General features: G+C 47.0%; 1 pseudogene; it reads right to left on the bottom strand.

Moving 5' to 3' along the window:
* Positions 1-1,872: 1,872 nt before the first annotated feature.
* LOC136450303 (DNA ligase 6-like) overlaps positions 1,873-27,461 on the bottom strand; it is a 136,272-nt pseudogene continuing 110,683 nt past the window's right edge.

Here is a 27,461-nt window from a genome sequence, read left to right on the forward strand (position 1 = left end):
TAGTGTACCAGCTTCTCTTGGTTGCCCAAACTGGGGTCGTAGATCAGATCAGCGGCTAAACGGTGGGTTAGTTTACAGCCTTGTTGGACTCTGTCTGTATAGCTAGGTACTAACGTGTAATACCAGATGAGAATGAGATGGTCTTTGACCTCAAAAAAAAAAAAAAAAAAGCGATGGTCCTGAAGCCTTGTTGCAACAGGGAGGAAGAAAGAGGGCTAAGGGACCTACTGGTTCGTGTACCTAGCTAGTCCCTAGCTAACTTGGAACTCTTGTGTAGTAGGAGTATGTACCATGTCACATTGTGGCATCATTCGCGCGTCACCAGTCGGTTTTCTTGAAAAGAGTATGGCCGATCGACTTGTCACCTTGGATTGGAAATGCATGCCTAGCCTAGCGCTGAGTCAACGGTACTTTTGTCATGACATATTGACATATCATATATATATATATATATATATATATATATATATATATATATATATATATATATATTATATAGATAAGTCATATGTATAGTAGTTTAAAGAGCGAAGGGTTATGGTTCTATTCGCTTGGTCTCTTGAGCCGTACTATTTCAGTGAATAAACATAATTTTTCTCTCATAATAAATCAGCGAACAATACTTAGCGAACACGGCTATGTATATTGAATTGAAAAAGAAGATCAGCTGCTGTTGCACTTTTTCTAAGAAGCTTGTGCTTTCACACTTCGAATCATGGCATTTGATTATTATGTTATATATTAAGGCCGAGTATAAGACGCGTCACAAGGTCATATGGAAGCTGATGCGAGCTAGCAAGTACTAGTATATGACATGCTTTGAAAAATTCAGGCCTCGTAAAGGAACACAGGACGGCTAAGCTAAGCTAAGCCCTTGTTTAGTTCGTGAAATTTGGAATTTGGGGCTACTGTAGCACCTTCGTTTTTATTTGACAAATAGTGTCCAAACATTGACTAATTAGGCTTAAAACGTTCGTCTCGCAATTTCCCACCAAACTGTGTAATTAGTTTTTCTTTTCGTCTACATTTAATGCTTCATGCACGGACCGCAAATATTCGATGTGACAGGTACTATAGCAACTTTTTGGACTTTGGGGTCCAACTAAACAAGGCGTAACTATGGCATGGCACTCTTGCCTCCAATTGGAGAGTCCTCGTTGCTTTGACTTGTCCAATTCCTTCCTCTAAAATAACACCCTTCTACCCTGCCCTACACAAGTTGGACTAGTTGATGCTGCATGGTTGGTGTCTCGGCAACAGGCTCTTTCCTGTGCTCGTTTACCTAGCCTCACTGATGAGAAGCTGTCAAGTCTCTTAAAACTGAGTTGGAAAATTGGCGTCCTTTTTATGCTTTCATGTGAAGCAAGCAAACAAGCAACCAAATCGATCGTTGTCTGGGGCAGCCTGACCTGGAGCACGAGTATAACTGATGCTTGTGCTGGCAGCAGCCTCATTTTAGAACTTCTAATCATGCTCAGTATTGAAATCGCAAATATTAAACACGTAGCCGCGTCATGTGACTCGTACGTTAGTGAAGCAGCAAGACTATTGCTGTAGGCGTCATGAACAAGGTCCTCGTTTTTTCGAAGGCACCTACCACGATTCCCCGGACAATCTTTTCGGGGAGGATTTGCAGGGCTTGACAGGACCAAACAAACAAAAATATAATCAAACCCTGACGATCGATCGGGATCGGCTGGATATCGCTGTAGTACAAAGCTGCTATCTGATCTGATGTATTTATGTATTGTTTTTTTCGCGAACGTGCAATTCATGCGCTTGCTTCCGTGTTCCAACTGCATTCAGTTTCTGTACAAAGAAAAACTGAAAGCCAGTGGGATCAGTGCTGACCGTCCTACCCTTTTCAGTTTTCACCATTTCACCAGTGGGGTGCTTCACCCTGGTTCGTTCTGTATACAAAAAACTGGTGAACAAAAGAAAAGCTAGGATGGCAATGGGCCGATCTGCTCAACCTCGCTTGCATCGCTACTCCTGGCCCTCGCTGCTGACATCCATCTTCCGGGTCTGAGCTTTGGACATGCTAGCAATATCGGCGGCCGTGGCGCAGTCCTCTGGGCTCCGGTCTGGAACTGAACGGATGTACCTGGGCATCCTCACTGAGATGCCGCGCGATGGATGGACAAGCCCAATGGCCGCATGGTGAACAGGGGACAACGTCAGGTCTGCATGGAAAAACGAAGGCAGATAAACACACGTTTCGCCACTGACATATTGCATTAGCTTATGTGGTACAAGTATTGAAAACATATGTCAGGCCTGGTTGGATATACTCATATCCATCTCAATCCACGTGTATTCGATTGGATTGGAGTGGAAACTTAGTTTAATTTCCACCCTATCCACGTCCAAACAAGCCCTGGAAATGCTAATAGGAGGGTCTTCACGTTACCTGCACCTCGGATCTCCCAAATTTGTTCTGCGGTGAACCACAGCTCTGGTTGCTCATCTGTTTTGTAGTAAACAGGCTTCTTGGGCAGTATCCTTTCCCCCGAATAAAACTCCTTCATCTGTAGATTAAATTCCAAATATCAAAGCCATAACCATTGAAGGTGTTTCTGTAGAAGCACAGAGATCTGACACTGTTTGAAATTGCCTTGAGTTTTAAGTATAAAATGACAAACTATATGTCTTGTAGACAATATCTCAGCTACCACTGAATGATCTATAATAAATAAATAGGTAGGCACATAAACTACGCACTCACTTTGTGAGGAAATTGCATCATACGAAGAATCATACAATCATGCGCTAATTTCCATTGTTGATCATACGAATTCTTAACAGTTCATTCTTTATGACCAATCACTCATGAATGATGTGCACCTTTTTATAATAGCAAAACCATTCAAAAGAAAAGGAACCACATGGAGGGATCAGCTCCCCCACATTCAAGCATGTAAGCAAATACTGAGCATCTTCTTAAAGATGTAATGCTACTAGGAACAAGCGTTCCGTTGAAACATCCAGGCAGCAATTTATTCATACCTCTTTATAGAACTCATCTGAGAAACCAGACATAACACGGCATACACTTTGGAACTCTTCAGGTTTCAGGGTTGTAGCATGCCATGAGAAAAGGGCTGTACCTGTACAGATAAATTTGGGCACACTAGGTCGGGAATTGTTCGGTAAAATAATAAAAGTTGAAACTAGAGCTGATTGGGACTAAACCTACGACCCAGCTTTACGTCCATTTCCATACCATGCACCAATTGGAACTAAGTCAAGGCTATCACCTAAGCCTTCCACATAGTCACGCTTGACCTGAAAATAATGATAAGGGCATAAGACTTCAAGAGCTTCAGGAAATAAAAAAACATCAAGCACCAGTTCGGTACTGAAATATGTTTGCACCTTTAACCATGAATCGCAGCGTTTGGAAGCAGAGTATCCAGCATCGACATCCAAAGTCTTTAACATTATACCCGTCACAAGAACACTGGCATGCATTTTTGAAAAATGTGTTCATCCTAGCCAAAGTAGAATTGTCTGGTGAAGCTTCGTTGGCTTCTACCTACATGGTAGAAATTGATTGATTCATGCGAAATTACAAGCATCCATGAACAAATCTTATCATAAACAAAACAAATAATTAAGGTCGCGCACTTGTGCAAGTTCATGGCAATGACAATTAGAAGGTGCATCACTACCGGACAGAGCATCTTTGCCGATGGCCTGTCCCTTTGCCGAGGGCAAATAATCGGGCACTCGGCAAAGAGTCTTTGCCGATGGCCTGACCCTCGGCAAAGAACAGCCCTCGACAAAGACTCTTTGCCGAGGGCCAGACCCTCGGCAAAGACAAGCACACGACAACAATAATTATTTGTCGAGGGCTAAACCCTCGGCAAAGGGCCGGCCCTCGGCAACACCGCCTGACACGATGTCCGTCTTCTACCGTCAATCTTTGCCGAGGGCATCACCGTTAGGCCATCGGCAAAGACTTTTTAACCATTTTTGCAATTTTTTTTTTTAAAAAATCCTTTGCCGAGCGCCCTGTGAGCTGGCGCTCGGCAAAGACAGTCTTTGCCGAGTGTCAAGGTTGGCACTCGACAAATTAATTTTTTTTTTGTTTTTTTCTCCCCACTTTTTCCTGTGCCTTGCTACAGTAATTGAAACTCCATTTCAAAATTTGGGACAATTTTGAGTTTTTTTACTATATTTCCTTAATTATTTTTGTTTCGTTGAATTTTTTTGACTATTTCAAATTTGAACTGCATGTACATGAAATAATGGAATTTGGTCATTCAAAAAATGGTATTCATGATGTTTGGCGTATGTTGAGGCCATATCCAGGAACTCGCATGAAATTACGAGCATCTTGTTGTCGTAACATGGCGATGTACTTGCGGTAAAAGTGTATTTAAATTATATAAAATCCAAACGAAGTCCGAAAATCACGAAACTTGTCGAGGTGTCTTGTTATCGCATGTGGAGGCCGTGGTAAAAAATTGAGAAAGTTTGAAGCAAGTTGTGACGTCGGATGCCTAAAAGCCAAACATCCCACCCACGCCCCCGCGTCCCTGCCGCGCCGCCCCCGCCGTCGTCCCCCTCCGGCCGGCGAGGCTCCTGTCGGGCCCGCCCCGGTGCCCCCGTCCCGCCCCGGCGCCCCCGTCCAGCACCGGCGGCCCCGCGCCCCCGCCCCGGGCTCGCCGGCGCTCGGCCGGCGTCTCTCGCCCGGCCCCGGCGGCCCAGCGGCCCCGCGCCCGTGCCCTAATCGTTCCCGCGCCCCCACGCCCTGGCGTTCCCGCGCCCCGACGGCCCACGCCTTGCGCGCGTTGCCCCTGCGGCCGGCCAGCAGAGGGAGAAGGAGAGGAGCAAGAGGACGAAAGAGAAGGGGGAGGAGGAAGAAAGAGAAGGGGGAGGAGGGAAGAGGAAGAAAGAGAAAGGGGAGGGAGGAAGAAGAGGAAGGTGCCGACCCAACCACCCGTCGATCCTTGCTTTGTTCCGACCGCCCGTTGATCCTCGTCGCTGCTGTGTGTCATCCCCGCCGTCGTCGTCGGCCCTCGCTCTTGTCGTTCTTGCCGCCAAGGTAAGCCCTACCCTTGTAGGTTAGTAGTAGTAGTAGTTAGTAGTTAGTAGTAGTTAGTTGTAGTGTTAGTAGTAGTAGTTAGTAGTGTTAGTTGTAGGGTTAGTAGTAGTAGTAGTTAGTAAATAGTAGTAGTTAGTAAGTAGTAGTGGTTAGTAGTATTAGTTAGTAGTGTTAGTTGTAGGGTTAGTAGTAGTAGTAGTTAGTAAATAGTAGTAGTTAGTAAGTAGTAGTGGTTAGTAGTAGTAGTTGTTAATAGTTAAGTAGTTCTTAGTATTAGTACTGTTAGTAGTTAAGTAGTTGTTAGTAGTAGTTTTAGTAGTAGTTGTAGGGTTAGTAGTAATTGTTGTTGTACTACTTCAATACTTTCATCTGAATGGAAAGAGAACTAAAATACATGGCTCCTCTTGATATATTGGTGGTTGTTGGCCTTCGTGCCCATGTTTGGTATATATGTGGTCGTTGGCCTTTGTGCCATGTTTTTTGCAGGTTTTGGGAACCTCCCCGTGCAGGGGAGGTGCTGCCGAAATTTTGAGTTGACACTAACCATTTTTGCCCTTTTTTGCAGGAGGACCTGTGGGAGGGACTCGGTGACCCCAATCGTCTTCGTCGGTGCTGCGGGTCTTCCTGCACCGCGTCGACTCGCCACTACACCGACTCTCCACCGCCTCGCTACCCTGACCTCACCGGCACCCTAGGTATAACCCCTCTATCCGTATGTGGTCTTTGGTCACGTAACCTAGTTAGGTGTCTCCCGTCCGAAAAAGATACGGTTGGAGGTATACAGATCTTTGTATATCTGCGACCGTATCTGTTTCGGATTGTCCACGTTTTTTGGACAGCCCGCAGATGCGTAGATAAGTTAGTTTCCATGGTCCGCTCCGGTCCGAGATGGTGTTTCGGCATCACCCCTGTTGTTCTCCGGATACACACTCTCCCTTGTAGGACGCGCATCGGGAGAACAGCAGGGAGGTGTTGTCGAAATTCTATCTCGGATAGGGAGCGGAGCATGGAAACTAACCTCATCTACGCATCCGCGGGTGGGATTAGGACCTATCCTCACCTATTAGAGAGTAGGAGCACCGCGTAGATGCAATTGATGGTTACATTACTATGTTCTGTATATGTGGAAGGATGGAAGACCGTCAGTGGATGTACACGGGCCGGAGAAAGCAGGAGTGACTTTGACATTGAGTGGGTGAATGGGACAGATGCTTTCTTGGAACATGCATGGAGCTCGGGTGTAGCTAAAGGACATTCTAAACTTTGGTGTCCCTATAGCAAATGTGACAACAATAGAAGGGTAGACAAGGTGACCATGGGTAAACATCTTGTGTACAATGGTTATACGGCTAGCTACCACCGATGGATCCACCATGGTGAAGTAGATCGTATAAGAGCGGAGGTGGTGAGACCATGCCTCGAGGCTTTTGATGATGATGTCGGAGTAGCAGACATGCTAGATGACACTCACCAAGCTCACTTCATAGAAGGACGTGAGAAGGAGGAAGCCGCTAAGGCCTTCTATGAAATGTTGGACTCGGCACAGAAACCCCTTCATGAGAGTACAACGGTTTCTCAGCTGGGCCATTGGACGTGTTATGGGGTTGAAGGCCAAGTTAAATCTGAGCCTATGATTGATGAATTGGTCGATGCTTGGGAGAAGGGGGTATGGACATACGACCGAGCTACAAAATCATCCTTCAAGATGCATGTTTGGTACCACTACTCCCTGCATGACTTCCTGGCGTATGGGATATTCGCCGCCTGGTGTGTCCATGGGAAATTCCCGTGCCCAATATGCAAGGAAGCTGTGAGGTTCATTTGGTTGAAGAAGGGTGGTAAGTATTCGTTGTTCAATAGGCATCGTCAATTCCTCCCTTCTAACCATCCATTTAGACAAGACATCAAGAACTTTACGAAAGGTGTTGCAGTGATAGACCCTAAACCACGCATGAAGAGTGGTGCTGAGGTGCGTGCTCAGATAGATGCTCTCGTGCCCAATGAAGGAGGTGGTTTTGTGGGATATGGTGAGGAACATATGTGGACTCATAAGTCCGGCTTGACGAGGCTCCCCTATTTCGATGACCTTCTTCTACCACATAACGTTGATGTAATGCACACTGAAAAGAATATCACCGAGGCACTTTAGGGAACTCTCATGAACACTGACAAGTCTAAGGACAACGTTAAGGCTAGAGTGGACCTAGCGATGTTGTGTGATAGACCGAAGCAAGAGATGTGGCCTCCTAGTGGCCGAAACAAACAATGGAAAAGACCTAAGGTCGATTTCATCTTGGAACCCGATCAAAGGAGGGAAGTACTAAAATGAATCAAGACGTTAATGTTCCTAGATGGATATGCAGCGAATCTGAGCAGGGGAGTGAACTTAGGCACTTTACAAGTGAACGGGATGAAGAGTCATGACTACCACATATGGATTGAGCGGCTTCTTCTGGCGATGGTCCGAGGTTATGTCCTTGACCATGTCTGGCAAGTGCTGGCAGAGTTGAGCTTTTTCTTCCGTCAGCTTTGTGCCAAGGAGATATCTCAGACCGTCGCTCAGGACTTGGAAAAAGCGGCACCTGTGTTGCTCTGTAAGCTGGAGAAGATCTTTCCATCTGGCTTCTTCTTGCCCATGCAGCATCTGATTGTGCACCTCCCGTCCGAGGCACGTTTGGGGGGGCCCGTGCAAGCCCGGTGGTGCTATCCAATCGAGAGATGTCTAAAGACTCTTCGCAAGAAATGTACAAATAAAGCCAGAATTAAGGCTTCCATTGCAGAGGCAAGTCTAAGGGAGGAGGTGGCAAACTTCACAACACTATACTACAAGCCGAAACTTCTTAGCAATCATAATCCACTCCCTCGTTACAATATTGGTGAAAATGAATGGACCCACAACCTGTTCCAAGGCCAACTCGGCAGCGCAAGTGGATCGACCAATAAGATATTGGGAAATGAAGAGTGGCGAAGTGTCTTGCTATATGTGTTGACCAACCTTCCCGAGGTGTAGCCGTTCGTCGAGTAAGTTCTCAACGAACTTGTTTCAATACGCCCTGAATATTCTTCATGCAACCCCACTGATTCTCGTTCGGACAGGGAATTTGTTCATGAGTCCTGGCATCAATCAAGGGATCCTACCTCGTAGGAACATGACACCCTTCTTTCTCGGGGTGTGGGTGCGGGGAGGCTTGATTTCATTTCTTGGTTCAAAAAAAAGGTAATGTCCAATTTAGCTCCCACGTTCCATATTCCAAGTTTCTTGTCCGTTCGATTAATATAACGACCTATCATGCTTGAGCTTGCAGGCCCAGACTGACTCATCCATGAGTGAGGAGTTGAGACAGGTTGCAGGCGGCTATGATGTTAGGGTGCAGTCATTTACCGGTTATGACATGAACGGATATCGCTTCCACACAACAAGATATGAGCAGACTCGGCCCAAACGGAAAACCACAAATAGCGGAGTTTGCACGCCCGGCACTGATGGCCTCGACTATCATGGTAGAGTTGAGGAAATATATGAACTCTCATTTTATGGTCACAAACATAAACCTGTCGTGTTCAAATGCCACTGGTTTAATCCTCGAGAAACGAGACGGACCCCTCATCTTGGGCTAGTCGAGATTCGAGAAGATTCTGTCTATCTAGGAAAAGATGTCTACATTATGGCTCAACAGGCCGTGCAGGTGTATTATACGCGATATGCCAACCAAGACAAAGCGGATCTTAAGGGTTGGGCTATTGTGCACCAGGTGTCTCCGCACGGTAAACTACCTGCCCCAAACGATGACGATTATAACTTCAACGCAAACACATATGATGGACAGTTCTTTCAAGAAGATGGGCTACCAGGCACGTTTGAGATAGTCTTACCCAAAGCGATCGAAATGGAAGTAGACAATGAAACGGAGGATGACGAGGTTGATGGAGATGTGGTGCAAAATGCCAAGGACATAGAAATGCTTGACCGATTAAGGCTAGGCAATGACAACGAAGACAACATAGAACCTTCAGATAGTGTTGCCCATTTGGACAATTTTGACAGTGATGACGACACCTATGATCCTAATCATGAAGATTATTCCTAATACATGTAATACTACGTTTGTTTTAGTTTGTGTTTTCTTTATTTATTTTGAATCTATTTCTAATATATATACTAATAAGTCTTGTTCATTCTTTGTGATTGTAGGTGATGGCGAGCAGCCGTCCACGACGTGAGACGGCCTCCCTTTACGGGAGACCATGCCCTCCTGTTTTAGACAAGGGGTCAGGGTTAGGGGTAGCGTCCACAGGAGGTTAGAGGAAGAGGACCAGGGTCAGCAGGAGGCAGCGGACTCCTTCCCCACCACCTTCAGACGAGGTGATGGAGGAGGAGCACGTGACGGCCACGCCCGAGGACGAGGTCGAGGACGAGGACGTCCGATAGACCCAGGACGAGGCAGCCGAGGACGAGGCCGCCGAGGGCGACAGTTCCGCTACCCCGACTGTCTACCAGCAAGGTCCCGCGAGCCTCCCTCAGCCTCCGCTTCCTCACAACCGGGCACTGATTCGCCCTATGGCGAAGAGGTAAGTAACTATAGATGTTATCACAACTACTTCATATGGTAATGTTGGAAATCAAAAGAGGAACTGATAAATTTTCTTAATCACTTGTGCAGGGCCTGGTTGGTTTTGTCGGGTACTTCTGCACGCTCCCCCATGAGCATCCTTGGTATTTTGTGTAGGAAATGGTACCCCGGCCTTGTGAACGTGTCCGAGGACGTGCGGGAGCCGGCCTACACGTGGGACAAGTACCAGTTGGCCCCTGACGACATGTACCGCAACAAGCAGGAGCGGGGTACTGGCGGAGTTTTGGGTAAGTCTCTCTCGCACAACATTTTCATTGGGCAAGTCTTTTATTGAAATAATGAATGGATACATTGGTTTTGTATGCAGATGTATTTCAAGCCGGAAGAAGGACTTGAGGCCCGGGCAGATCAGGCGGCTGCCGCCGCCTGTAGGAAGTATGTCACCGACATGCACCACGAGGCGCGCGTGCAGGCCCACAGAGACTACTACGCCGTGGTGTTGAAGCAGTCCATCAGCAAGCCTGATGCAAGACAGGTGGAGCTGTCCCGGGCCCAGTACCTTGAGGTAGATGAAAAACATTAATAATGATTCGTTTTGAGATTAAGTCGGTTTAATTTTATCTTTTTTCTATGTCAAATAATCGATGACTTGTAGGTGATTCCCTGGTGGTGCTGATCCCACTCCTTGTGCTGGGAGATGATTGTGGACAGGTGGTTGTCCAACGACTTTGCTAAGAGCCACGCGAGGCAGCGGGACCAGCGTCTGCTGAGGTGAGGTGCTACTCACCATCAAGGCAGCCGTAGCCTCCCAGCCTACAAACAAGCATATGTAAGTGATTTCTTTTATCTTATTTGATGCTGAGTTCTGCCTTATTTCTCACCATCTTGCTGTCTTACTCGCAGGAGGCTGCACACCCAGGCGTGGAGGTCTTGGAGTTCTCTACGTGGGCTATGTCCCACATGGGCAGGGTGTCTTCCTCTGTCTCCTTCGACCCCGTCTGCCCCGCACGAGGTGTACTCTGACCCAACCGTGTACACTAAGGTCCAAGAGTACACCTCAAAGGCGAGGGAGGTCCATGGGGAAGATTACGATGTGCGCACTGAGCCCATTGATGCAGAGACCATCATGAGGCTAGGAGGAGGCAAGAAGCATGGGCGGCTGTGGATTGTAGATGGCGCCATCGACTCCACCACTGTTCTCTCTCTCGACGTGCTCTAAGCACGGAGCATGAGCTCCAGCCAGCCCATACGCCCACGGCCTAGTCCGTCACTGCAGCGGGTCGACGCTCTCGAGGTACATCCTGTTTTGCTCGTCGTATGTTTATCTTTGCACACCTAAGTTACATTTGCATTACTGAAACATTGAAGTTTGTATTGCAGGCCGAGCTGCAGGCCCAGAAGCTCGTGGTCGAGGCTCAGAGCGCGCAACTGCAGGCCCAGAGGGAAGCGTTCGTGGCCCAGGAGAGGAGGATGCAAGAAATGGAGGCCTTCATGCGGAGTGTCCAGCAAGGGAGTGTACCTTTGCCGTTGGCAGCACCTCCACCGCCTACTCCTATAGCCACTCCTGTAAGTATGAAAATTCACTCTTACTAGATGCTTCCTTGACATACAACCATGGTTGACATAGAAACTTACTAGATGCTTGACATAGAAACTTACTAGATGCTTGACATAGAAACTTACTATATGCTTGCACTAGCTATGATATACACCAATGCTTCACATAGAAACTTACTAGATGAATCTCACACATGCAATCTCTTATCCTTTTTGTAGCTTCCGTCGGTGGGTTCGAATAACCCCGCTAATGCGTCACCGAATGAACCATCGTGTCATAGGCCGCTTTTTTGAGGAGTTGTGCTTCGTCATGTGCTTGGACTTGAGCATCACTTGTGGTTGTGACTTGTGCTTTGACTTGATGGATTGTGTTTGTGAATTTATGACTTGTGGTTGTGATATTTGACTTGTGGTTGCGATATGTTGTTATTTGAGTTGTGGTTGTGATATAATGTGTGAAAATGGTTTCGTTGTGATATATATGTGATTATTGTGATGTTTGTGATATATATGTGACATGTGATATATATTTGAACTGTTTGTGTCAGTGGAATGCAAAAAACAAAAAAAAGCAATTTCGGTTGATTTTGCCGAGTGCAATGGTCATGACACTCGGCAAAGCTGGGAAACTTTGCCGAGTGCTAGGACATTGCACTCGGCAAAGTTTTTTTTTTTTAAAAAGCAAAAAATCTTTGCCGAGTGCCAAGCTGGGGAGGCACTTGGCAAAGAGTTTAAAAAAAATAATAAAAAATGTCTTTGCCGAGTGTCTTGCCGCCGTGGCACTCGGCAAAAGAGTTTTTGAAAAAAAAAAATTGTCTTTGCCGAGTGCCCAAACTGTCGGCACTCGGCAAAGACGCCGTCAACGGAGCAGCGCTGTTGACGGCTGCTTTTCTTTGCCGAGCGCCGCCGTTGGCCCTCGGAAAATGCTTTGCCGAGTTCCCGACAACTGGCCCTCGGCAAAGAGCCTCTTTGCCGTTAACTTTTTTTCCGAGGGCTCTTTGCCGAGGGCGGCGCTCGGCAAAGCCTTTGCTGAGGGCTTTTAGGCCTTTGCCGAGTGCCCTGGGCCCTCGGCAAAGATGTTCTGTCCGGTAGTGCATGTTATTCCAGACCAAATCATGTATACTTTAAACTTTAGGTTGGAGATGTGAATGCTCATGCAGTCATGCTAAGGTCATTCACAATGTACAGTAACATTTGATTTCTAGGATATGATCTCTAATTTACAAAGCCGCACTGCTGAAATGCTATATTTCAGGCTGCACAGCATAGATTTTAATTTAGAGTAGTGCAAATAACGGGAAAAATTAAACAAAAGAAAAAGGAGAGGTCAGATACCTAACATCGACAACGTCTCAATGAGTGGAAAAAGGGAAGTGTCATATTAAGATTTAGAAGGTGATTCAATAGTGTCACAGTACCAAAATAATGTTGAAAATAACAACGCATGCATGAAAAGGGAAGTGCTTCATTCTGAGATGAAACTTACAGTTAACTGGTGAGCTAACTCAAAATATCCTGGCTTCTCCTGGAACAAGTCATGAATGTCTGGAATGAAAGAAAATCACAGGAAGAAGTTTAATGGCACCCATTGAGACGTGTACTCAACAAAGCAGCAAATTCTCCTATTAGAACTTTGCAAGTGCTTCTAGATAGTACTGAAACATACACTTTCTTCTTTGTCGAAGAGGGCAATCCAGTAGCCTGCAGGAGCAGAAAACTGTTAAAGCCCTGATGTTTTGAATAAGACAATAAAGTTATACACGCGAAGGAAGTAATATGCAGCTGCTTTTATAGCATTTAGTGGATATTGCCATGGTACTGTACTTCCATTTTAAACACCAAATCAACATAAGTATTCTAAAGGAAGTTGAGGGTCTAGACCATAAACTATTGAGTATTGTAACCCCCATTAAAATTTCAACCTCATACTTCAGTATGTAAGAATAAAACAATAAGATTGCTCCGAGTGCTAGCATTTGTCTTTAAATTCCTTAATAAAAAATGATAAGTTTGTGTTCCTGTTAGCACAATCAATTTCAGTTTTAATACTTAATAGTAAGTAGAGTAAACTAAGAAATAATCTGGAAGTGTTTGCCATGATTTGGTGCCCAATCAAAGGTGACGGCAGCCTCAGCAGAGAGACGAAGATTGCACTTCATACACTATCGGAAACAGCAGATTTGCTGAGTGCAAAAATGTTTGCCGAGTGCATTATATCGAGCACTCGGCAAACAAGCTCTTTGCCGAGTGCTGCAAAAAATACACTCGGCAAAATAATGGCACTTGGCAAACAAACTATTTGCCGAGTGCTGAAAAAAAACACCAACAAACTATTCTATGAACTGGAACCTCATGCGACATGAATTTGAATCATTCATATTCTATGAACTGGAAATAGAATAAGCTACTGTACATCACCAGCAAACTAAATATGTCATAACTTAGTAATTGAAATGTGATACAGTTAAATTAAATCCAGCTAATAACAGTACCTCCATAGAGTAAAGCAAATGAACAATGGATGGTCTCTACTTAGTTTTTCTAAGAGAAGGTTTGCTTCTTACAATTACAAATAAGTCCTTTCCGAGATTTCCACGAAATCAAGGACTCAAAACTCAAAAGTGTACAATATTCTTACCTCCACCGTGGAACATGATGTCAAAAACAAACACACAAATGTCAACCTGCAGAGTGGATGTCACATTACCAGGTGGATAATAAGATTGATTAAGGGAAAAGCATGGACTCAGCTTTCAGTTAAATATATGAAAAATGAGAGTCCATACTCAGAAAAATGCTCCATATCCTACTAGGTACTCATTTGTTACGTGCAATGCATTTGGTTTGAACACAAGAAATATTATAAGTTCTGTGCTAAGGACAAATGAGATACTTATCTACCATAAAGGTGGATGAGTTGTTGAGCTCTGGCAATATCTACTGTTGAAATGCATAATCTGCTGCAAGTATATTTGATGATTGGTAGTGATAAATAACCATTATTGAAGAGAACTAGGTCACTAGGGACTTGGGATGGGACTATGTTGTTCAGTTAAAGCTGTGAACTACAACGAATCAATTAGAGAAATTAATGAACAACTACAATAATTCCTCAAAGTTCTAAAACTCACTGGCATTAGTCACATAAAAGTACAACCAATAACAACACTTGGTAGTCCAAAGTGGTAATGATGCTTAGTAAATCGCATACTCACCTTTATGTTCTCTATTGAAATTGAGGAATGCTTGTTCCCTCTTTCTCTTGAAGATAGCTCTTGGAACGGCATCAACTTGTTTCCTTTCTTCCTGTCAATTCCCACCACCTAGATTTGCAAAACCATAACAAAAATAGTGGCAAACAAGTGTAGAGATGGCAAATGCTTCAGAATTAAACTGACCTCAGCATCCAGTATAAAGCTGGACACTTCAGGCTTGCACAGCTCCTTAATCATGTTCACAAGATCAGGAAATCTGGAAGTTGATTCTTTCATTTACCTTGAAAATATTCGCACGGATCCATCAGGTAGTTTGTGAATCTGGGCACGCTGACCATCATACCTAGAAGTGACATTAATGAGAAAATTTCAGTGTTTTTGTATCTGGAGAGTTTCTAATAAACTGGGGATCCGAGCATGGGCCACACGGTGAGAGTAACTACTTCTGGTCAATACAAATTATAGACCTGAACGTTGTATGGGTAAAGGAATGAACGTTATGCAGGCTCAATAACTGTCGGTGATAAATTTTGTAATTTGCACGTCTGACACGGATGGCTGTGCTCGAAGGACACAATGATTTATACTGGTTCGGACTGAATGCCCCTATGTCCAGTTTGCTGCTACTCATGTTACCAACACTGTTTGAATCAAAGAAAAAAATCGCGGGCTATCAAATTTAGCGTGAAGCTGTTCTGGGCGCTATTGACGCTATTGCGGGCGCTATAGCTCCGCTATAGCGGCAGTTAAATGCAGTAGCGCCAGCTGCCTGTACACGCTATAGCGCGCTATTTTTTTACAAACACAAGAAACATGATATTCTGAATATCTGATAACAGCCAACATAATCCCATGAGTTTTCATACACACAAACAGCCATAAAGGCATCAACTCATAACATAGGTAGTAACTATTAAGTCCTGAACTCCTGATAAAGTAATAAGCTAATAAGTTCACAGCAAACAGCCATAAAGGCATCAAGTCATCCACATTCACAGCAAACAGGCAGAGCAAAAGAGCAATGATCATTCAGCCTCAGAATCAGAACTAGATAGCATATCATTGTCATCTTCTCCATCAGAAGATGAGGGAGATGACTCCTCATCCTCAACTGTAGGGATCAACCTCTTTCTCTTCCTGCTCCTAGCTCTCTTAGTTTTCTCTTGTCCTTGTGGTGCAGCTCCTTGTGATGATGCTCCAGTTTCTCCTTCCTGTTCTGGATCTCCTTCTGTTGGCTCAATGCCAGTGATCCACTCATTGTCTTCATCTTCTAAAGCATCAAGAACAGGTTTCTCAATGGGATCTTTATCCTTGTTGTCCTTCTTTTGCCTCAGTTTTGAGTTGAACTTGACAAACACAAGATCCCTCATTCTGTCATGAAGGAGCCTGTTGCGTCTCTTTGTGTGGACCTGCATAGGTTTGATTTCATTATTTCAATTCAATAAAAAAAGAGGATTGAAGAATTGCAGAAATGAACCCAAAAATTAGTAAGTCAGATTCATACTTGTTCATATGAACTCCAGCATCTCTCACAAGCTGATGAACTGCATGTCAAACTTAGAATTCTCGCAGCTAACTTTCTGAGGTTTGGTGCACTACTTCCATGATTCAGCCACCACTTAGCTAAATTACAAAAAACAGAGGACAATGTAACATATTAGGTACCAAGGCCAAGAGAAAACTCAAAAGTTTTCTGTTTTAAATTAATAAATTTTCAATTTTTCATACCTGGATCAAAATTGATATTTTTGCACTGCCTTTTAGCAATTTCTTTGCCAAAGGATCCTTCAGCATCCTGAAACAGCTGAAGCTCTTCAATAATCTTGTCCTGAGTGTCTTCATTTGGAACAAGCTTCGTAATGCAAGTTATTACACCATCTCTAAATGATTCATTCTCCTCTATAGCCAACTTGTTTTGATAATAATAGAAAGGGTTCAAGTAGTAACCAGCCCTATGTAAAGGTTGTCTTCAGCTTACTGTCCCACCTTTTGTCAATGATGTGAAAAACTTCCTCAAACTTGTTTCTGTCATTGTTAAACCTCCTAGAGATCTCATTCTTAGCCTCTAGTAGACTCCCATACAAGAACCCCATTGCTGGCACATCACTGTCCATTCTCCTCAACACATTAGCTAATGGCTCAAAGTAATTAACAGCAGTCTCAACTCCTTTCAGAAAGTTTTAGACCTCACAATCTTGTTTGCTTTCTTCCCTTTGACACTATTTAGGTAGCCTAGTTCATTGAGCTCATCTTCCCTAAAAAGCCTCTGCAATTGCTTCTTGTTTTCTAGCAAGCTATTCAAGTTGAGATAAGCTGTAGCAAACCTTGTAACACCACACCTCACCAAATCTCTAGAAAGAAACTTCCTCATTAGGCTCAAAACTCTAGTATGGGCATACAGAAAAACAGTCAAGCACTTTGCTTTGCTAATTGTTGCTGCAACTCTTGGCATCTTTCCTATATCTTCCAGCATTAGATCAATGGTATGGGCAGCACAACCATTCCAGAAAATAGAGGGGTGCTTTGCCTTCAATAAACTTGCTGCTGCCTCATTGGGTCTTGCATTGTCAGTCACAACTTGAACTACATTTTGCACCCCTATTTCCTCAATACATCTATCAACCAGTTCAAAAATGTATCTGCCATCTTTCTTCACAGCTGAGCAATCCACTGAATCAAGAAAACAAACACCATATGCACTATGAACTACCAAATTCATCACACCTCTACCTCTCTTGTCTGTCCAAGCATCTGTCATAACTGTGCATCCATTTAGCTCCCAAGACTCTTGGTGAGACTTCAATGACTCCTGCACTTTCCTCTTCCTTTTTTGTAAGAATTTCCCACTCATCTCATATGGAGTTGGCCCTCTCAAGTTCCTGCCAAAGTCTCCAATAGCCTCAAGCATAAGATCAAAGCTAGGAAGTGTAACAGTGTTGTGTGGGATACCTGCTTCATAAAAAAATTGGCAGATGTACTCACATGCTCTGTCCCTTTTCTCTTCCCTTTTTTCAGTTGACAGCTTGGATTGAACCTTATCAGCAACAACAGATTTGCCCTTCCTTGCAGCCACTATTTCTTCTGGTGTCAGTTTACAGAACTTATCCATCGGACCACCTGAAGAAGCACCTTTGCCTGTCACCTTCTTCAACACAATAACTGAATTGCTGCCATCTGCATCACTGTGTTCCTCTCCTTCAGAATGGCTCAAATCGACTTCAGCTCTATCCTCTTCTTTCTCCCTATTCTTCCTTTGCTTGTTATCCAACTTCTTTGACAACAACTTAATCATTTCTTCTTCCACATCAGATGGAACTTTAGTACACTTTGCAACACCACATTTAGGAACTTTACCAAGGTGGTATTTGATTCTAGTTATTCCACCATGATAAGTTTTGTCACAGTAGTTGCACTTGAGAGAATTTTTCTTGTTCACATCTGGCATTGTGCAGTGCTTCCAAGCTGGGTCAGATGGTTCAGCAATAGTATCATTTGATTGCTGGCCTATGGATGCAGTGCTAGATAAGCCTACAAAGTAGACAGTACATACACACAGGTCCAAATCACTAACTAATATGAAATTGAAATCAAATCACTACCCCCATTGGCTAGAAATTAGAATTCTAGAAATCAAATCTCATCTCAATGTCTCATAGTCATATACTACTCTCTACTCATAATCTCATATTCAAAGAAGACCAACATATCTATGGCATTGTGGAGAAGAACAGGGGAGAAGAACTTGCCTATTGTTGGCGCAGTGGCAGCAGGACTTCGAGTGCTTTCGCTTGGGTCAGACATTGTTGGGCGTTGGCGGCCTGTAGCTGCAGCAACTGCAACTTGTTCCAACAACTGCAGGAGCTTATTGGTGGCCTCAAGTGAGGTACCTCCCCTTGGCCACCGCGGTCGCCCAGCCGACGCTGTCGCCCAACCTCCCGCCCGTGCCGCCATGGTCGCCCAGCTCAGCCAGCGCCATCGACAAGCCGCCGCCATTGCCCAGCCTCCCGCCTATGACGCCGTCGCCATCGCCCAGCCGCTGCCGTCGCCCAGCCTCCCGCCCATCATGCCGTCGCCACTAGAATTGAGTGGCACGCACGCACACACTAGGTTTCTAGGCAAAAAATGACTCTGCTAATGTATGTCTCCCCTATTCGGGCCATTAGTGGGCCAAATTCGACCGGGCCGCGCTTTAGTTTTGGGCCAGCCAGCAAACCAGGCAATAGCGGGCATTTAGCGGCACTATGGCGCTAAAGCAGTTTAGCAGCGCGATAGCACGCTATAGCGGCAAAAGCGCACATAGCGCAAAAAACGAACAATATCGTCGCGACAAGTGCTGTGGGCCACTATAGCGGCGCTATTGTGGCAAAATAGCGCGCTATTTTTTTGTTGGTTTGAATAGGGGTTATAAATGGGCGAGAGAGAGCTGGTCCGAAGTCTCTGGTGAAAGGATCGTATGCTAGCTGTTGAGGCATGTGGGCGTTATGTCTTAGAGATGTCATGCCCTGGAAGACCCTTCCCCTCCGGGGTCGTGACGCCCATCATCTCCCTGGGGTCATGGCGCCCATCATCTCCTTTACACGGGTCCCATTAGTCATGTAGATGATGACAGGGATGGCTTCACGTTGTGGCCCTGTTCATCACTGGCGTTGTACGTGGGCATCGTTAGCTGGTCGTGGTGCTCCATTCCGTCCCAGCAAGCGGCGTGGTGGGCAGATATCCCCGTCGGAGGCCATACGGGGATTAGGTAGCATAGCGTTGACACACCCAATACTGTTGGTGATGTGAGTCTTCAGGTATGGCCCATCGTGGTCGCGAGTCATGTCAAGATGCACCTATTCCCTTTCTGGCGTAAGAAGTTTGACTCTGGACCCGAACCCTTAGACCTGTATTGGTTGGGGGTGGTGTAGAATCCCATCGGGCAAGGCAGAGCCCTTGCCCGAGGGGTCAAGCGAGACAGAGCCCACGCTCTCGGGATCGAGTGAGGCGGATCCCATGCCCTCGGGGTCGGACATGACGAGGCTTTCGCCCGAGGGGTCGGGCAAGACAGAGCCCGCGCCCTCGTGGTTGGGTGACCTGGATCCCGTGCCCTCGAGGTCAGATGAGACGGAGCCTGTACCCTCGGGGCTAGGTGAGACCAAGATACTCTCTTGACCTATCCGAGGGAGTTAGCGTTCGTGACCATCAGCTTCCTTTTTTCGGGTATCCCTAATCCTGATACCCGACAACAACCATCATGAATAGGGGCATATTCCCTCCCAAATCCTAACTTGCTTCCTCAGCGCTATAGAGTTTTCATGATCCTTCAAATCTAGACAAGTTATGCTTAAAGATAAAGGAATTATTTCTTTCTTGGTTATTGACTCTTCAAACGGTAAGGAATTTGAACATTCTCCTCCATCTCAGGAGTCTGAACTCAGGACTTCAGGAGTGATAGAAAGCTCAGGTTTAAGCTACAGTCTTGGAAGATATTGTAGTTTAGGGCAAACCTTTCTGAAACCTGGTGCAACTAGAATCCCAGGGGTTGTGATTAGCAATTCATAAAATAATTTCATGTTTTTTAGAAATAGGATAAACCTGCTTATAAGAAAGCAGAAAAAATAATTTAATGTTAAAATAGCCATATAGTTTTTTAAGTAGCTCTAGCCAAAAAAATATCTTAGAGAGGTAGTGAGCAATGGACATACTTGTACTCACAAGTAAATGATCTGGCATGGAAAGCTTTGAACGATTGAGTCAACCTATTAGTAATTCTAAAAAAACAATTGTCGATGTTTTCGGACCACCGACGAGTAAATTTGTATTTGCGCGTCTGGCTCGGATGGTGTGCTCGGACGACATAAGGATTTATACTAGTTCTAGCCGAACGTCCCTACGTCCAGTTTGCTGCTGCTCATGTTACTTGCACTTGGTCTGCAGTAGGTGTTACAAACAGGCAAGAGAGGAAGAGGATCCCAAGTCTCTTGTTGGAGGAGTGAATGGGTGGTGAGAGCTTGCTTGCCACTCAACCGTGTGCTCGTGTCGTGCTCTTGTGTTTCGATCTCTCCTCCCCAAACCTCAATCCTTGCTTCCCATTTTATAGGTGAAGGGAAAGCGTGGGTTACAGAGGAGGAAAAAGTAGAAGAACGAGAGAGAAGAAGGCTTCTAGGGTTGTCGGGTCCTTCTTCTCCTTCAAGTGGGTCCCGTTGATTCTATAGATGTCAACAGGGATGGCTCCATGTCTCGGCCCTATTCATCACTGGTGCCATGCATAGGCATCATCTATCGGTCATGGCATTTCACTCCATCCCAACGGATGTCATGGTGAACTGACGCACCTGTCAGCGTCCATACGAGGATTAGGTAGAACAGCACCGGCACGTCTAACACTATTATTGATGTGAATCCCCAAGTATGACCTGTCATGGCCACAGGTTATATTGAGGCGTGCCAGCCTCTTCCCTAGCATAAGAGTTTTGACCCAGGGCCATACGTTTGGAGCTAGAGTGGTTGGCGGCGGTATGGGTCCCTATCGGATAAGACAAAAACCGTGTCCTCGGGGTCGGGCAAGACGGAGCCCACACCCAAGGGGTTAGATGAGATGGAGCCTATGGCCTCGAGGTTAGACGAGACAGAGCCCATGGCCTTGGGTGAGACAAGAACCGCGTTCTTGGGGTCGAGTGAAACAGAGCCCGCTTCCTAGGGGTCGGGCGAGGTAGAGCCCACGGCCTTGAGGTTGGGTGAGGTGGAGCCCATGACCTTAGGGTTGGGCAAGACCTTTTAATATGTCTTGAGCCATCCGAGGGAGTCAGCGTGGGCGCTAACTCCCTTATTTTGGGTATCCCTCATATCGGTACCCGATAGTAGCCCCGGAGCCCACAGAGGAGTAGAATACTCCTTTGGAGGCTTTTTCGGACGGGAGGACTCTAAGGGCCTTGGCCTTCTTTTTGTAGCCCGCAACGTGTCCTGGTAGGATGGAGATTCCCTTTTGTCACGATCGGTCTTCTTGGGGGCATGTAACCATAGGATTCAAGAGGTCAGAAAGATTTTTCTTGATTCTAGTCCCCTAGGATCCGATCGGTTTGTCATCGTACTACAACCGCGCGTTCGGTCTCCTTACGAGTCCAGCTTCCCTTGAGCCCCTATGCATAGCAGGGGTCCGGTCGAGGGTTGGCTTGTCTTTGTGATCACCATCCCCTAAGTGTTTTTTGATAAAACGGAGGAGCTGAGCCATGCCACGTTTTTCTTCGATGGACGAAACATGGTGCTTGGTGAGTTGTTAATGGGCTAGTCCCAGTGGGGCCCCAACTTCTTGTTCATGGGGTCCGGCATGGGTCAGCTGGTGACTGACTCTAGACTCTTGGCGGCCAATCCATATAGTTCTTGGGTCTGTTCGGCTGATCCCAAGGGCTCATTGCCTTTCTTCAAGGAAAAACCATGGACTAGGAACCAACCAAGACTTGAACATGGGTTGGGATGCCCACAACGCTCGTGTGCCTAGGTACTAGCCGCTAGTGGGCCCATCCCTTTCCACCCCTTGCTCTAAGGGTGCCCAGAGCGGTTGTGAACCCATCAGTGGGCCAGCCTTCAAACTCCTAGTCCTAAATGGGTCATAGGAGCATTTTTAGCAATGTATCCCTCCTTACCTGTGATGGTTCTTGGCCCATCGACCGAGCGAACCGTCATCTGGCGTGTCCTTCGAGGACATAGCCAGAGATAGCATGCACATGATCTTCGAAGGGAGGTGACATGACACGGCGCAGCGGGTGAGTGAATCTAGGCAGACGGTTTGCCTTCTCGCCCTACTCCATCCTATAAATAGTGGCCTCCCCCTTCATGTTTTTGCACACCAAAACCATAGCCTTACCTTCTCCATTTCTTCATCGGCGTCGTTCGAATCTGTCGTGCTTGCTAATCCACCGTCGAAGCCCTAGATCTATAGCTTTCGCTTCTCCGCCGTCGCCTTTACTTCTCCGCAGCCGCCTCCATCCTCCATGGATTCGTGGTACTGCTCTGATGTTACCCATGCATGCATGGAGGGCCTTGTCAAGCATGGTATTCTTCATGGGAGGACCGATGTGGCGGAGTGGCTCATGCTCGGCCATGAGGATGTGCCGGTGCCGCTCGATGGCTACGTAGTCTCCTTCATGCCCTTCCACGAGCGTGGACTCATAGTTCCTCCCCACCCATTCTTCTAGGGTCTACTACACTACTATCAGATCAAGCTGCAGCACTTGAACCCAATGAGATCTAGCACATCATAGCCTTCATCGCGATGTGCGAGGGGTACCTTGGGATCGAGCCCCACTTTGAGTTGTGGAGATATTTCTTCTCCATCTCCTTAATCAACAAGAAGGAGACAGGCTAGGAGACCCCAATGCCGATGGGATGCATGGGCATCCACCTACTAGAGTAGCCGGTGGCCAAGTACATGCCCTATCAGCTCTCTAGATCCAACAAGGGGTGGTACTCACATTGGGTGTACCTGAAGAACGACCCTATTGCTCCCTTACGGATCTTCTGTGGGTGCCTGGTCGAAGAGGTACCACTGTCATGGCCGTGGGGGACACCCGTCAAGGAGAAGAAGAGGATGTGCGACCTCCTTGAGTAAGGATGGCAACAGGGATATACCCACTGGGTATCGCCAGAACATTCTCTTCCCCGCTATGGAGAATTCATCCCATCCCCATCCCCATTAACTGTCTCGGGTATAGATTCTTGCCCATCCCCATACCCATCGGGTATCGGTCGAGTAACAGATACCTGACGGGTACTACATACCCGATAAACAAGGACACTTGGGGTCATAGCTTTGCAATCAGAGACGTTTCTTCTTCACCCAGGTATAAGTGTCGGAGTCTTGGAGATGCCGAGAAGAAAAAGCGAGGTTGCGAGGAGGACGAGCAAAGGTGGTAGAGAGACCGAACTGAGGAAGCGAGGGGCACGAGTGCTCGTGAGATAGGCGTGCTTGTGCTGCTGGCGGAGATGGTGAGGAAAAATTGAACAAGGGTTCCTAGAACACACAAACTATATATATGACTATTCAGATTTGGACCAAAATACCTATGTTGAGCTTCTTTGGGCCTAATACTCGCATGACAGCTCAAATAGTCAGGTTCCCCAATGGGTAACGGGGACGGGTAAACAGGGAACGTACCTATACCCGCTATACCCGTCGGGTATGGATTCTTACCCATTTAGATGCCCACGGGTAAAGATATGATCCCATCCCTGTCCCCTAATGGATCAAATACCCATCGGGTATTGGGTATCGGGGCCCCGTTGACATCTTGATCCTTGAGGCCATCGTGTTCCTAAAGACCCACGGCCTCTGCTAGGCCGGTGTCATCGGGGGGTATCACGTGAGGAGGATGGCACCGCTGATGTCGCATGTCCTCGTGCTGTATGCGATGACGCCTGGCGTATAGCTCATTGGGACGACGCTCGCCCAAGGGCTGCTCCACGACAGCGAGGTCATGCAACTCATCAAGGAGGCCATGAGGGAGGTCGATGCCATGTTCCTGATCTGGGGGCATCCTATGATGTGGCTGGACACGGGCTTCATCGAGCTGTCGGTGTGGTTAGTCTTCTGGAACTCTATCATGCCGCTGCCAGAGCATGTGGCCGTGAGGGTGGTGAACCGTGCCATGGATGAACAAAGGAAGAAGAAGGACGAAGAGGAGAAGAAATGACAGTTGAAGCAGCGAGCGAAGCTGCAGCAAGTGAAGCGGCGTCAAGGTTCATCAGAAGAAGAGGAGGAAGAAGAAGAAGAGGAGGAGGGGGAGGATGATGGCTTTGGGTCGCCCATCCCATGGGATGAACTAGCGGCCAGGGATGAGGACCCACCTTCACCGCAAGTGGGGCCCTTCCCGTGGCATGCCATGGGGCAGGAGGGGGAGGACACGCCCCTAGAGCTAGATGAATCAAACCGCCCCTCCCTGCCTGGTCCATCGACGGCAGCCTTAGAACTGGCAGAATCGGGTGGTCTTGCCTTGTCTGGGCTTTCAACAATAGCCCTAGAGCCGGTGGAAATAGGTCGCCCCGCTCCATCCAAGCCCTTGGTGGCACCTTTGGAGTCAGTGGGAGGACACTGTTCTGATTCATCCAATCCCCTTGAGCTGAGGGAGGGCTCAAAGCGGCAACGTGCCAATGAGGAGCAGCTAGGGTCGAGCAAGCCAGTCCTAAAATGTCCTTGCATGATGGTGTTAAGGTGAGTCAAGAGTTTTTTGGTCCTTTTGTCTTAATGAATTTTTGCCACAAACTGACTGCCATGTCCCTTGCAGCATCGAAGGACGTGGGACTCTCCTATAGCTTGCTCTAAAAAAGATCCTCCTCTAGCAAATGTGCCTAGAACCGGCTGGCGCCGCACTGGTGGTGAGCGTGAGTGGTGTTAGGGCGGCCATGTCGTAGATCGGGGAGGCACAATTGATGGCTGCTTCCATGGGAGAGTAGGCAGAGGAGGGCATGTCCAAGACACCCGTGGCGAGTGCGGCGTGGCCGGTCATGTCCTCAACATTACAGGCTAAGGCAGCATGATCGGAGCCATCATCCGTGTAGGTGGTCATGTCCACGGTGGGGCAAACAGAAGGGGCAGACCCAAGGCATCCTTCGTAGATGTGGCGATAGGGTAGGCCTCCATGTCTGCATCACTCGCCCCCTTTATTGCTAGAGGAGCCGCTCTAGAGGAGCTACCGCCACCAGAGAGGTTAGCGCCACTTGATGTTGGCATAGGGACATCTCGGTCTCTGGTCCAGGTGGCTGCCCTCGATGAAGCAGCAGAGAAAGAGGGAATGGGGGAGCGTCCATGTGGTGGTTGGGGACATGGTTCGCGCCCTGACCACCATGTTGAGCTTGATGCTCGACATTGTCACCCTAGTTGGCCAGGTATAATATGACCATGCTTCTGACCCCTAGGTTCTCTTTTCGCACCTCTAAGTCTTGTCTTCTTCATAGATCCTTATTGCCCACAGCTGGGAGAAGTCCCAATTCATTGCTGAGGAGACACGACGGAGTGAGAGGCTGGCCGCATAGCTCGCTGCCACCCATCAAGAGGTGGCTGTGCTTTCCCCTAATGCCTAGGAGGTGGCCGACCTCTGAGTCAGGGAGAAGGATGCTCGTGATGACGCCCATGAGGCCGAGGAGAAGATCGTGGCCCTGATCGAGAGGGTGCGCATGAACGTCGTGGAGGCCGAGCGACTATGGAAGGAGCGGGATGATTTGCTCTAGGCCATAGAGGAGCTCCACACAGGGATTGTCCTTGCTCACTAGGAGTGCGTCAATGCTCATCAGTGGATCAGCCACCTCAAGAATGAGCTCCATGGGGAGAGGGACCTAAAGGTTGTAGCCGAGGGTGTGTCCATCGGGCTCACCGTGGAGGTCGGTTAGTGCCAAAAAGAGGTCTGATGCCTAGGGGCCAAGGTGACCCAGCAGCGCGATGAGGTGCGCAAGCTTTGGGCAGATGTGAACAGTAAGTCTCTGGTTTCCCTTATTGTCTTTCTCCCTAGAATCCGTGGTAAGCCTTTCAACATGGTCGGTACATGACTTGGGCAGGTATCAATGACAAGCTCGGTGTAGAGGTGGTGAAGAGCCATGGCTTGGAGAAGGAGCTCATTGAGGTGAAGGACACCATCCAGAAGGAGAGCAACAAACATGACAACCTACGCATCATCGTCTAGCTGGTTTACGACGAGCTCGAGCTAGCCCTAAAGCAGGAGACAAGCTCACTCATGATTTGCGCCACCTGGACCACATACTAGGCACGTGATATGGCAAGGGACGCGCTATGCTTTGGCGTTCATTGATCATTCACGATCGCCCATTCTCATTATGAGAACATTGATCTAGCGATGATGAGCCAAGGCTTTGTGTCTGTCTATACTGACGCTGAGCTGGACGACATCGAGAAGGAGGTGGCCCCCCTAGAGCATGACCTTTTTGCCAAGATAGAAGATGAAATTATCCCCCGAGGGGTTAGTTTAGTTAGATAGGTCAGGTGGCGCATTTGTAATAAGCGGACAAGTTCCAACCCTTCTATTTTGTTTAAACAAGCTTGTTCTTTTGTTTTGGTTGAACAAATTTGTTCTTTCTCCATTTTATGTGTAAAAAGGGTTAATGCGTTCCGACCCTTTCTGTTGTTAAGATTGTAGAGCTCGAGGTGTGGGTGAAAAAACTCTAATCATGCTGGTGAGCAAAAATGCCATAGCCACTGGGGCGTGGGTTTCTTGCAGTCCGACTAGTTTTACTTAGCGTTTGTTTTCGCAAACCATGCATCTAGGTTTTTAACGTGAGAAGGGTTGGGCATGGCGACTATTTTAGAATGGATATATACCCCTATTAGCTTCCGAGTGAGGCCCGACCCCTTGTCATTATTGAGGTCATTTCTTAGTAAAGATCAAGGAGACGATAGTGAAACTAGTAAGAGAAAGTGTTTTTTGTTTCAAAAACATTATTCTTAGTTTTTGTACGTACCCCTCCCTAGGATCTGAGCCATCGTCCTATGACCACACATTCAGTCTCCTTGCGAGTCCAACTTCCCTCGAGCCCCCACACATTGTAGGGGTCTGGTTGAGGGGTCAGCTTGTCTTTGTGATCATCATCCCTTAAGCATTTTTTTCAATAAAACGGAGGGGCTGAGCCATGCCACGTTTTTCCTCAATGGACGAAACATGGTGCTTGTTGAGCTATTAATGGGCTAGTCCGAGTGGGGCCCTGGCTTCTTGTTTGTGAGGGTCTAGCATGGGTCAGCTAGTGACCGACTCTAGATTCTCAGTGTCCAATCCATATAGTTCTTGGGTCCATTCCATAGGTCCCAAGGGCTCATTGTCTTTCTTCAAGGAAAAACCATGGACTAGGAACCAACTAAGACTCGAACATGGGCCGAGATGCCCATGACGCTCATGCGGCTAGGTACTAGCCTCTAGTGGGCCCATCCCTTTCCACCCCTCACTCTAAGGGTGCCCTAGAGTGGCTATGAACCCATCGGAGGGCCAGCCTTTGAACTCCTAGGCCTGAATGGACCGTACGAGCATTTTAGCTCCGTATCCCACCTTACCTATGATGGTTCTCACGCTGAGCTAGATGACATCGAGAAGG

Source organism: Miscanthus floridulus, chromosome 5, assembly GCF_019320115.1.
Source record: "Miscanthus floridulus cultivar M001 chromosome 5, ASM1932011v1, whole genome shotgun sequence".
Lineage (NCBI taxonomy): Eukaryota > Viridiplantae > Streptophyta > Magnoliopsida > Poales > Poaceae > Miscanthus > Miscanthus floridulus.